Below are 13,118 nucleotides of genomic sequence, written 5' to 3'. Positions count from 1 at the left end.
TGCCAAAAACAAGGCAAATACCACATTTAGTATCGGGCCCTTACTCAGACAGGATGGGACTTACACAGATGACAACAAGGAAATGAGTGAAATATTGAAATCCCAGTACGACTCTGTGTTTAGTGAACCACTAATCAGTCTGAGGATCGACGACCCAAATGATTTCATCATGAATGAACCTCAAAACTTCATAAATGTATGCCAGATTTCCGACATTACCCTAACCGATAGATTTCGAAAAAGCCAGTGACAACATGCCCATGCACTCAGACTCGTGGAACTCTGTTTTCATTAAGAACTGCAAGAAACCCCTCTCGCACGCCCTAAGTACACTATGGCGGAGGAGCTTGGACATGGGTGAAATTCCACAGTCACTTAAAACAACGGATGTAACCCCACTCCATAAAGGTGGCAGCAAAGCATTAGCTAAGAACTATAGATCAATAGCTCTGACGTCCCACATCATAAAAATCTTTGAAAGAGTGCTAAGAAGCAGGATTGGAAATCACCTGGATTCCCAAAATCTGCACAATCCAGGGCAACTTGGGTTCAGGGCAGGTCGCTCCTGCCTCTCACAACTGCTGGATCACTATGATATGGCCTAGGATGCACTGGAAGAAAATCAGAATGCAGATGTAATATACACAGACTTTGCAAAAGCATTTGACAAATGCGATCATGGCGTAATAGCCCATAAAATACGTGCTAAAGGAATAACTGGGAAAGTGGGGAGATGGATCTGCAACTTCCTAACAAATCGAACACAAAGAGTAGTGATCAACAGAGTTAAATCGGAGGCTGCCATAGTGAAGAGCTCTGTTCCACAAGGCACAGTACTCGCCCCCATCTTATTCCTCATCCTCATATCAGACATAGACAGAGATATACACCACAGTACCGTATCATCCTTTGCGGATGATACTAGGATCTGCATGAGGCTGTCATCTGCTGAGGACGCGGTTAACCTCCAAGAAGATATAAACAAAGTTTTCCAGTGGGCAACGGTAAACAATATGATGTTCAATGAGGACAAATTCCAACTACTCCGTTATGGAAAACTGGAGGAGATAATAACTAGAACAGAGTATACTACAGACTCTGGCCATACAATAGAGCGGAAAAATAATGTAAGGGACCTGGGAGTAGTAATGTCTGAGGATCTCACTTTCAAGGATCACAACAGTGCCACGATCACAAGTGCAAAGAAAATGATAGGATGGATAATGAGAACGTTCAAAACGAGAGATGCCAAGCCAATGATGATCCTTTTCAAATCACTTGTTCTCTCTAGGCTGGAATACTGCTGTACATTAACATCGCCATTCAAAGCAGGTGAAATTGCAGATCTAGAGAGTGTACAGAGGTCCTTTACTGCACGTACAAGTTCTGTCAAGCACCTTAACTACTGGGAACGCTTGGAAGCACTTGACTTGTACTCGTTGGAACGCAGGAGAGAGAGATATATCATAATCTACACTTGGAAAATCCTGGAAGGAATGGTCCCAAATCTGCACACAGAAATCACTCCCTACGAAAGTAAAAGACTGGGCAGGCGATGCAAAATGCCCCCAATTAAAAGTAGGGGCGCCATTGGTACACTAAGAGAAAACACCATAAGTGTCCGGGGCCCAAGACTGTTCAACAGCCTCCCATCAAGCATTAGGGGAATTGCCAATAAACCTCTGGCTGCCTTCAAGAGAGAGCTGGACAGATACCTAAAGTCAGTGCCGGATCAGCCGGGCTGTGGCTCGTACGTTGGACTGCGTGCGGCCAGCAGTACCAGCCTAGTTGATCAGGCCCTGATCCATCGGGAGGCCTAGTCATGGACCGGGCCGCGGGGGCGTTGATCCCCGGAATAACCTCCAGGTAGCCTCCAGGTAACCAGGCATTAGCTTCTCACCGACACTGTGGACGTGTATTTAGCCTCAGTTATTCGAAAAATTTAGAAAGCAGAAGCGTTTAGGTGTAACTCATCTAATATTTACTTCTGGTAGCTTGTTGAATCAACACTCTTCTCTTAAAATAACTCACTGAAGTTGAGGCACGACTTCATCATCCGTGGCGACGTAACTGAGTAAACGAGGAGTTATATTTCACAATGAGACAAGCATGAGTTCTTTTTGTCGTTGTTGTTGTTAATGGTCTCTCGGATGTACTTCCGTCGTTGTTATGTTCTGTGTGTTGGCATAACCAGGTATCCCCTTCATAAATCTGTCTGTTGGGCCTTACCTCGCCACCTATGAATTTATAATAATAATAATAATAATAATAATAATAATAATAATAATAATAATAATAATAATAATAATAATAATAATAATAATAATAATAATAATAATAATAATAATAATGAATATAAATTCCATTAGTCTGGGTGTGTAATTTAATTTAAAAATTAACTTAAAAATAAAACCCTCGGAATTACAAAGAAAATCCATGTTTATAATTTTTTGTTGCGTTATGTAAATATCTCAGCAGTCAGTTTTTTATTTTTCACAATGATTTTTCTCTATTTTTGCCCAGCTACAGAAACCATGTAAAATGGACCTGGCAACAGCATTATTCACTCACACATTTCTTATAACTGACTCACAAAATCGTAATGACACGATTGCAAACAAACCATACCACGGGCGGGGTTTGAACCCGCGATCAGAGTCACAAAACTCCAGACCGTCGCGTTAGCCACTGTGACTCTCTGATCGCGGGTTCAAACCCCACCCGTGGTATGGTTTATTTCTTATAATTCTTTAATTTCACTTTACAGCGCTGTAACAAGCGAGTTTTTCTTCAATAATTTCATAGTAACTATTAGCTAGTTATATAAAAAAGCGAAAACTAATTTCTAAATGAAGGGACGGAAATATTTATTATTTTACATTAAACATTTATCCAATTTCCGTTATCGGGTGAAAAAAATGTGATCATCTACCTCGAAAAAAAAACACATTTTTACAAACGTGTTTAAATTAAAAATTTCTTGGGTCTAATTTGAAATAAATATTATATTAATTCGTTGTTAGTAAGATTATTATTTTTCGGTTACTATTTTAATAACTGCAGGTGTGAGAGGAGGCGGATGTGTGCGTAAGGTGACAAGACACATGTGTAACACTTAGGTACCTTTATTCCGAAACACTGATAACGTTGTGTTGCAGTGTTTGACAGTGTGAATTTCATGATGGTATATAGTACCGGACAAAGATACCTAACTCTAGTATATATGTCTTATCAACTTGTCGATATTCTACACCGTTATCAAATTCACGCGTACGTAAGTCAGCTGCTCAGCTTGTGGAAGAATTTGCGTGTATACCTAGCCAGGAAACTACTGTATACTTCTGACATCTGGTTGTGTATGTGGTATCACGTTTTAGCTGATCGTGCAGAGTGACCAAAGTTTACCCAGTGATCATTTGTTACTGTCTTGAACAACCTGAAGCGCTGTTGCAAAATAATGTTCCGTAGCTTTGTTGTAGCGCACTCAGCTCACACGCTGAGTGCCTGTGGTTCCATCAACGGCTGGGTGGAAACGTCGGGCACGTTTCCCTTGAAAAGAGGCTTTGAAATGAGTTATAGCAGGACAACAACTCTTTGCCTGTAAAATTTTTTTGTGTAAAAAAAAAGTTAGGCTTTTTAAAACATATTTTTCATTCTTTTTTTCTTTTTTTTTTCCTTCGTTCTTTCTTTCCTGGCAGCTCGATAGAAACCTGTGACGCAGCAGACTGGTACAAATTGTTGACTCTCCCACCGACAGAAATTTGTGGACGACCGTGTTCTGTGACACGGTTTTTGAGCGTAGTTAGGCCTCTCTTACATACTGTGGTTCATAGTTAAGCCTCTCTCATATAGAATGGAGAATGATTATTCGTAGTCTACATAGTGCGAATCATAATACATATATAGACCATGCTCTGGAGAATCTCTTTGACCACTCTGACATCTCACATATAATCTTCCACAAGACAGACCTTTTTCAGTTGGTCCCGATCATAGTTAGGCCTCACTAACATGCTTTAGAACATGGATATGCCTGTGTCTTATGCCTCACATTATAGAGAGCCTTTTCTTACAAGGTCCTGAGGGCTATTAGGCCTGTCCAATATGCTCTGAGGTAGGGACAGCTTTTCACATGCCCTGAAGCAAGATAAGGTTCTTCCTACATGTTCTGGAGAATGGATTGACTTTTCCCACATGATGGGATGCATGGTTAGGTCTCAAGCATGATCTGGAACATGGATGGGCCTCTCCTGCATAGTATGCACCATTGTTTGAACTCTCCTAAAATATTTGGTGTAAGGCTAGGCCTCTCCCCTAATGTCTAGAGCATGAATTTGGCTTACCCATATCCTCTTGATGATGGCTAGGCCTCTTTCATATTACACTGATAATGCCTAGGCTTCTCGTACATCCTCTAAGCAAAACTAAGTCTCTTCACCATTCCCAGGAGCATGGCTAGATCTGCCCCACATTCTCCAGATTAGAGTTACCACTCTCCCACATCCTCCAGATTATAATTAGATCTTTACCACAATCTCCAGATTATCACACATGTTCTGGTGCATATTTAGACTTCTCGCATTTTCTGGAGTATGTACACGCTTCTTCAACATGCTTTTATCATGGTAAATCCTCTCTCACTTGGTCTGGAGCGAGGAACATTCTAACCTGCAAATGTAACTCTTGATTCACGAACACTTTATTATTTAGAAATGAAAATATAAAACAATCAAATACGAATTTTTGTCCTACTTGAAAGAGAAATGAAAAATGAAATATAAAAATAATATCTGAATTCAACGCTAATATTTACAGTTAGACTGGGGTGTCTGATGTTGTTGACACCGCGTGTTGTAGAAATTGTAGCCGTTGCTGATGATGGGGGGGTCACAGATGTTGAGTGACAATCCAACGACTAGTTCTTCACGGAGTCTCTAGCCTTGAATAGTCCGCCAAGATGATAGGAACGCAGGTTTTTCACCACTGCAAAGATGAGAGGTAGTTGCCTGGGGTTGACTACACTTAGGTATGCAGATAAAATGGTGACGTCCCAGAACTTAGGTAAAGTTCGTCTTCTTCAACACTGTTCCTTTAGTTGCCAGATGACCCGAGCTGACATTCCAAGCTAGAAAGAGACAAAGGTTACCCACTGCCTAAGAAATCACTCTCCATGATAAGTAAAGTATTTAAAAATTATGGTGATTATCTAAAAAGCATATGGAAATCAAGGCAGAATGAATTACGTCGTAAAATTGGATAAAAGTGAAGATTTTAACCAATATATTTATTAAAAAACAGGAGCAGAGGCTTTTACTTACAGTTGTGCTGGGAGCTGTGAGTCAAGTGATCACCATTTGGTCGGAGCCCCACACGTCACCTTTCCAAGTGGAGAAGGGGGACGGGGTAGCGGGAGCTAGACACTGACCCTACCTTAACAAGCAGACTGGCAAACAAACTATCGTCACCATATACTCGCTCGCTATTCCTATCTGTTGAACTTTACCCTCACATTTCCTTTTATCTCCATGGGGAAGTGGAACAGAATTCTTCCTCCGTAAACATAATACTTTTTGTCGTTAAACTGTAAATTGCCATAGTCTTTGCTTCACTTTTAAGTCAGGTATATGAGGTCTTGTAGACCTACAGCTTATTCACAGACGATGCTACCCAAAGAACCAGAAATCAGGATATTAAGGCTAGCCTATTTTGCACAGTATTTGTCATTTGCTTAGGCCTTCCTGCTACTGCCCATCAAATACAATTTCCCGACGAGCAGCTGGTGGCAGCAGTTAATTGTTGCTCAGGGAATTACCAATTTTCCCCCCTTGTAGTTTTCCCCCAGTTATTGTACTCGTTTTTATCTTTACTGATTTCAACTTGGAGGAATATAATCAGTATAGGTTTATAGTGTTACCTCGTAACCCCAGGCTGGGATTGGGGTGTCCACTTCATTGCAATCATTGCTTGACATGTTTTATCATGTCAAGCAATGGGGCACTGTCTTGCAAAAATTATATTACCATGAGTTAAGCACATGAGACTAACTATCATGTAGAGAGTCTGCATCTCTTCTCTCAAGTCTCTACATAAGAGAATCTCACTCACAAAAATTCGTGGTTGATGTGTTTTGGATTCATAATCCAGAGGCCCAGTTAACGGTCAGATGAAGCTGACTGGGGGGTCCAACTGCCCACATTTTCCATGAAAAAATAATCTGCTCTCAGTGGAAGTTCTTGCTCCTCTTTTAACAAATCTCTGAAAGTAACATCTCTACTCTTTGTATTTATTAACATAAAGAAGATAAATAATGAGTTCCCTGACTTTATCAAATACTAAGTGAGACAAGTTCAGAAGGAAGTTATCTTTCGAAATTTGAATTTCTTAAAATCCGATATAAGTCCCCTGAGATACTGAACTTGATCTTCACTGTAGAGTTTTATCTATACCTGGAGAATATCATAAGACGTTAAGGAAGGATGAAGACAATTCATCATATATTGATGCCTAAGGATCCTTGGTTAACTAAATTAATCGTTGATATATCCTACAACACCAAACTGAACAATGGAGTCCAAGAGACACTCTGCCATATCCGACAATAATAGGATCGCAATGGGAAAATAAATAATTACAGAACAGTTACCTTCGATGTCACATTAAATTCACGGACCCGCATTTAGGTACCCTGGACTCCCACTGATCCATCTGAAGAACATCAAGTTGTTCATACTGGGATCATAACGTTAACTAAAACACCCGTCAAAGTTTCTTTCAAGGTCTACACATATTTATTAACTTGTACAACTACTAGAAGTTGTCACTGATGTATCTCCTGAAATCCTTATCAAATTATTCCTATGATTTCTTTTAGGAGGCTGTTTTCTAAATTAATGATCTCAGATAATGGTGCATGTATCATAGCCAGAGGTCTCTCATTTAGAGATTTATGTGCATGTTTATCTTCAGCATATGTTCCAGTAAGTCAAAATATTACCAGGGTGTGAAGCCTTCCCTAGTCTATTCCCGTTGATTGCTGGCCTTTTACAGATGCTGTTTACATCAGCTAAATATTTAAAGAACGGGACGTCCTAAACATTCTGAATCTACATATCAATAGATATATAGATTCAAAATGTGGGGTTAGAACCTGCGATCAAAAAGTCACAAAACTCCAGACCTACAGGCTAGCCATTGTCGAGCCGAGTCGAGTAACGTAGCAGTGTAATAAATATTGGGAAAAATCTCTCTCTGGTGCTTTCCATTTTCAGGTGTTCCTTGACGATATTGACCACCAACTGACTCAAGGATGAACCCGTATGGTCAAATCAAATTTCTCGCTGAAGAAAGAGCTGTTGAGAGATTTTTTTTTTAATTTAAGGAAGCGTTCAATAAGGAATCTATATCAGCTGTGAGGACTCGTTGTATTAAGATCGATGTACGTAGAGACTCGGGTAAAAATGATCTTATGCACCTAAACTTTCAAGCAACAAATGCATAGGTTTCTTCCTTTAAACATGCAGAAAATATCTTAAGGAAGAATGACGTTCCGTTTGCAACACTATCTCTTCTCTCAATGTTCCTTAGTTTTTTCTCACTTACAGAAGTAAACAAAAAATTGCAGACTTTCTTAACACTTAGCGTGTTGGAAGCGACGTTCGCAGTGCTCAAGCCTCACCTTCAACACTTAGTAACAACACTTACTCCTAATCAATGATATTTTAACGTCAAACATTATTTAAAGTGAATGTCAGTCTCAGTTAAACGCACCGAAATTCATAGATGACCCCAATGGAAATAAAAAGGACCCCAATGGAAATAAGTCACTCTGACTTTTTTGGGTTATCCTAGGTTCTCTACACATATGCTGCTATGTATGATATTTCTATGTAACTGTATTTGTGTATACCTGAATAAACTTACTTACTTACTTACCAGTCTTTCCCATTGGTCAAACAGTCGTTCAGATCACTCCTACGCTCAAGAACCATCAAGGACATCACCCGCCCAACACTCTACAAATCTTATAACATAGTCGGTGTCTACACTATCCCCTGCCCAGGGTGTTATAAGTATTACATGTGTGAGACTGCACTGAGCCTTGAGGTTAGACTTGAGGAACACAGACAGCGCCTGGATCATGCATGGACACAAACTCCAGCACATCAAAGGGTGGGACAAAGGCAAACTCGTTTCAACAGAAAAAAATAGGATTAGCAGGAAGTGCCAGGAAGTCACTTTCATCAGAGTACGTAACGGTACCTGATAGAATCAATAAGTTTTCATCATAGCAAAATAACTTGCTCTCCTGCTACTAGATACAGCAATATCCCGATGGAAGGTCGCGCACTCTTCCTGTGACTTGACCTCAGGCGTCCCTGTCCGGGCTACATTTTATGTTACCTCTCCTTCCCTCTCCACTTTACCAGAATTTATATTTAAAGACTGAGCTCACTCCTGATCGAAATGTCTGAAATTAAGGATATATACCAGAACAACCATAAATAAGCAACAATGTAAAAAAAATACCTTCCACCTAAATCACAGAACTTCCTTTCCATATTTTTAGTGATATATTTCCATTATCCTACCTTTATCGACGTTATTACTATTTTTCTTTTATAACCGTTTCTTCAAATAAAATGTATATTAAGTGTAACTATCACACACAGTTTTATTATGATCCCATCTTCAGATTTAAGTAATAAAGAGAGTATGAAAGTTGCAGTACATAGCACTGTTGATCAAGTCAATAAGGTAGTGAAGACGACTCCTAACAATATAAAATTCTTGATACAATTAGAAATACCATACAGGAATAATTCTTTATTGAAGACAAGCTTACACTCAGTACAAACACTTCCCTCATCCCATGTAGTGTGTCAAGCACGTTGTTATTATTATATTCCTGGAGTCGTGTTTCCCTGGGTCGTCGACACACCTCGGGAAAGTATGATGTATTGTTGAAAATATTGCTTAAGAAAATAAGGCATTCCATTAAAACAGGATGCACTATATTGAGATAATATGCATTACATGGAAGTAAGAGGACTTATATAGAAGATGCTGTTTATTAAACTAAGATGTATTAGGAAACGAATAAAAGCAAGATGCAGTGTAATGCAATATGCACTGTAAAAAATACACAACTGCATTAAAAACTGCATTGTATAAAATTAAAATGCATTGTATGAAAGTAAGATACACTAAATAAAAGTATACATTCTGAAATGCATTGAAATACACGCATTTTATACAAAAGTTACATTCATTTTATTAAATGAGATGCATTGTGTGTGTAATAAACTCAAGGTGATAATATCGACAGATTTCAGTGGTAACTATTTGTTCATATTAATGTTTCAAGCTAAAGTATAATATTAAAGTCATATTTTCAATCACACACACACACACACACACACACACACACACACACACACACACACACACACACACACACACACACACACACACACACACACACACACACACACACACACACACACACACACACACACACACACACACACACACACACACACACACACACACACACACACACACACACACACACACACACAGACGGAGTACAGTCTAAGGGGCCAGAGACAACAAACATCACTCAAGGAAAAAGATCTTGGGGTGAATATAACACCAGGCACATCTCCTGAAGCGCACATCAACCAAATAACTGCTGCAGCATATGGGCGCCTAGCAAACCTCAGAACAGCATTCCGACATCTTAATAAGGAATCGTTCAGGACCCTGTACACCGTGTACGTTAGGCCCATATTGGAGTATGCGGCACCAGTTTGGAACCCACACCTAGCCAAGTATGTAAAGAAACTAGAGAAATTGCAAAGGTTTGCAACAAGACTAGTCCCAGAGCTAAGAGGTATGTCCTACGAGGAGAGGTTAAGGGAAATCAACCTGACGACACTGGAGGACAGGAGAGATAGGGGGGACATGATAACGACATACAAAATACTGAGAGGAATTGACAAGGTGGACAAAGACAGGATGTTCCAGAGATTGGACACAGTAACAAGGGGACACAGTTGGAAGTTGAAGACACAGATGAATCACAGGGATGTTAGGAAGTATTTCTTCAGCCACAGAGTAGTCAGTAAGTGGAATAGTTTGGGAAGCGATGTAGTGGAGGCAGGATCCATACATAGCTTTAAGCAGAGGTATGATAAAGCTCACAGTTCAGGGAGAGTGACCTAGTAGCGATCAGTGAAGAGGCGGGGCCAGGAGCTCGGACTCGACCCCCGCAACCTCAACTAGGTGAGTACAACTAGGTGAGTACAACTAGGTGAGTACACACACACACACACACACACACACACACACACACACACACACACACACACACACACACACACACACACTGAGGACAGAAGGTGGAGAACTCACAAGAAATGATCAGGAGGTATGTGAGGAGCTAAACAGGAGATTTAAGAAAGTTTTTACAGTAGAGACAGGAAGGGCTCTGGGAAGACAGCACAGAAGGGAACATCAAGAGGGAATATACCAACAAGTGTTGGATGACATACGAACAACCGAGGAGGAGGTGTAGAAGCTGCTAAGTGACCTTGATACCTCAAAGGCGATGGGACCGGACAGCATCTCCCCGTGGGTCCTTAGAGAAGGAGCAGAGATGCTGTGCATGCCTCTAACCACAATCTTCAACACATCCCTTGAAATTGGGCAACTACCTGAGAAATGGAAGACAGCAAATGTAGTCCCCATATTTAAGAAAGGAAACAGAAATGAGGCACTAAACTACAGACCTGTGTCTCTGACATGTATTGTGTGCAGTCATGAAGAAGATTATCAGGAGGGGAATGGTGGAACACCTGGAATGGAACAAGATTATAAATGAAAACCAGCATGGGTTCATGGAAGGCAAATCCTGTGTCACAAACCTTCTGGAGTTTTATGACAAGGTAACAGAAGTAAGACACGAGAGAGAGGGGTGGGTTGATTGCATTTTCCTAGACTGCAGGAAGGCCTTTGACACAGTTCCCCACAAGAGATTAGTGCAGAAGCTGGAGGATCAGGCGCATATGACAGGGAGGGCACAGCAATGGATCATGGAATACCTGACAGGGAGGCAACAACGAGTCATGGTACGTGAAGAGGTATCACAGTGGGCGCCTGTGACGAGCGGGGTCCCACAGAGGTCAGTTCTAGGACCAGTGCTATTTTTGATATAAGCGAACGACATGATGGAAGAAATAGACTCTGAAGTGTCCCTATTCGCAGATGATGTGAAGCTGATGAGAAGAATTAAATCGGATGAGGATGAGGCAGGACTGCAAAGAGACCTGGACAGGCTGGACATGTGGTCCAGAAATTGGCTTCTCGAATTCAACCCTTCCAGATGCAAAATCATGAAGATTGGGGAGGGGCAAAGAAGACCGCAGACAGAGTATAGGCTAGGTGGACAAGCACTACAGACCTCACTCAGGGAGAAAGACCTTGGGGTGACCATAACACCGAGCACGTCACCGAAGGCACGCATCAACCAAATAACTGCTGCAGCATACGGGCGCCTGGCAAACCTGAGAATAGCGTTCCGATACCTTAATAAGGAATCGTTCAAGACACTGTACACTGTGTATGTTAAGCCCATACTGGAGTATGCAGCACCAGTCTGGAACCCACACCTGGTCAAGCACGTCAAGAAGTTAGAGAAAGTACAAAGGTTTGCAACAAGGCTAGTCCCAGAGCTCAGGGGAATGTCGTGCTGACGACACTGGAGGACAGAAGGGTCAGGGGAGACATGATAACGACATACAAGATACTGCGGGGAATAGACAAGGTGGACAGAGATAGTATGTTCCAGAGAGGGGACACAGAAACAAGGGATCACAATTGGAAGCTGAAGACTAAGACGAGTCACAGGGACGTTATGAAGTATTTCTTCAGTCATAGAGTCGTCAGGAAGTGGAATAGCCTAGCAAGTGAAGTAGTGGAGGCAGGAACCATACATAGTTTTAAGAAGAGGTATGACAAAGCTCAGGAAACAGAGAGGGAGAGGACCTAGTAGCGATCAGTGAAGAGGCGGGGCCAGGAGCTGAGTCTCGACCCCTGCAACCACAATTAGGTGAATTAGGTGAGTACACACACACACACACACGCAAGAAATGACCAACATGAGATTTAAAGAAGTATTCACAGTGGAAACAGAAGGACTCCTGAAACAGGGAGGGGTGAGGTACACCAAGTGATAGACACAATACATATAACCGAAAAAGTGAGGAGGTTGGTAAATGAACTGAATACCTCCAGAGCGGTGGGGCCAGGTATCATCTCTATGTGGGTCCTGAGAGAAAGGGCAGAGGCGCTCTGTTTACAACTAACAACAATCTTCAACACATCTATCGCAACAGGGCAGCTCCCTGAGGTATGCAGGACAGCAAATGTAGTCCCAATTTTAAAAAAAAAAAGAGACAGGCACGAACCTTTAATCTGCAGACTAGTGTCACTGACATGCATCGTATGTAAAGTCATGGAGAACATTATCAGGAGAAGAGTGGTAGAGCACCTAGAAAGGAATGAGCTTATGTACGACAACCAGCACGGTTTCAGGGATGGGGAATCCCATGTCACAAACCTACTGGAGTTCTATGACATGGTGACAGCAGTAAGACAAGAGAGAGAGGGGTAGGTGGACTGTAAGACTGTAAGGGGTAGGTGGACTGTAAGATAGCTTTTGACACAGGTCCACACATGAGTTTAATGCAAAAGCTTGCCGACCAGGCACGTATAATAGGGAAGGCACTGCAATGGGTCAGAGAATACCTGATGGGAAGACATCAGCGAGTCACGGCACGCGACGAGATGTCTGTGACGAACGGAGTTCCCCAGGGGTCAGTCCTAGAACAGGTGCTGTTTTTCATATATGTGAACGACTTGGCGGATGGTATAGACTCAGAAGTGTCCCTGTTTGCAGACGACGTGAAGTTAACGAGTACAACTGAATCGGAGAAGGAGCAGGCAGGACTACAAAGGGATCTCAACGGGCTGAAAGTCTGGTCCAGTAATTGGCTCCTGGAGCTCAACTCCTCCAAGTGCAAAGTTATGAAGATTGGGGAAGGGGAAAGAAGACCGCA

Source organism: Cherax quadricarinatus, chromosome 1 (genome assembly GCF_038502225.1).
Source record: "Cherax quadricarinatus isolate ZL_2023a chromosome 1, ASM3850222v1, whole genome shotgun sequence".
Lineage (NCBI taxonomy): Eukaryota > Metazoa > Arthropoda > Malacostraca > Decapoda > Parastacidae > Cherax > Cherax quadricarinatus.
The sequence above is the reverse complement of the archived record's forward strand: the minus strand, read 5'-3'. Positions refer to the sequence as shown.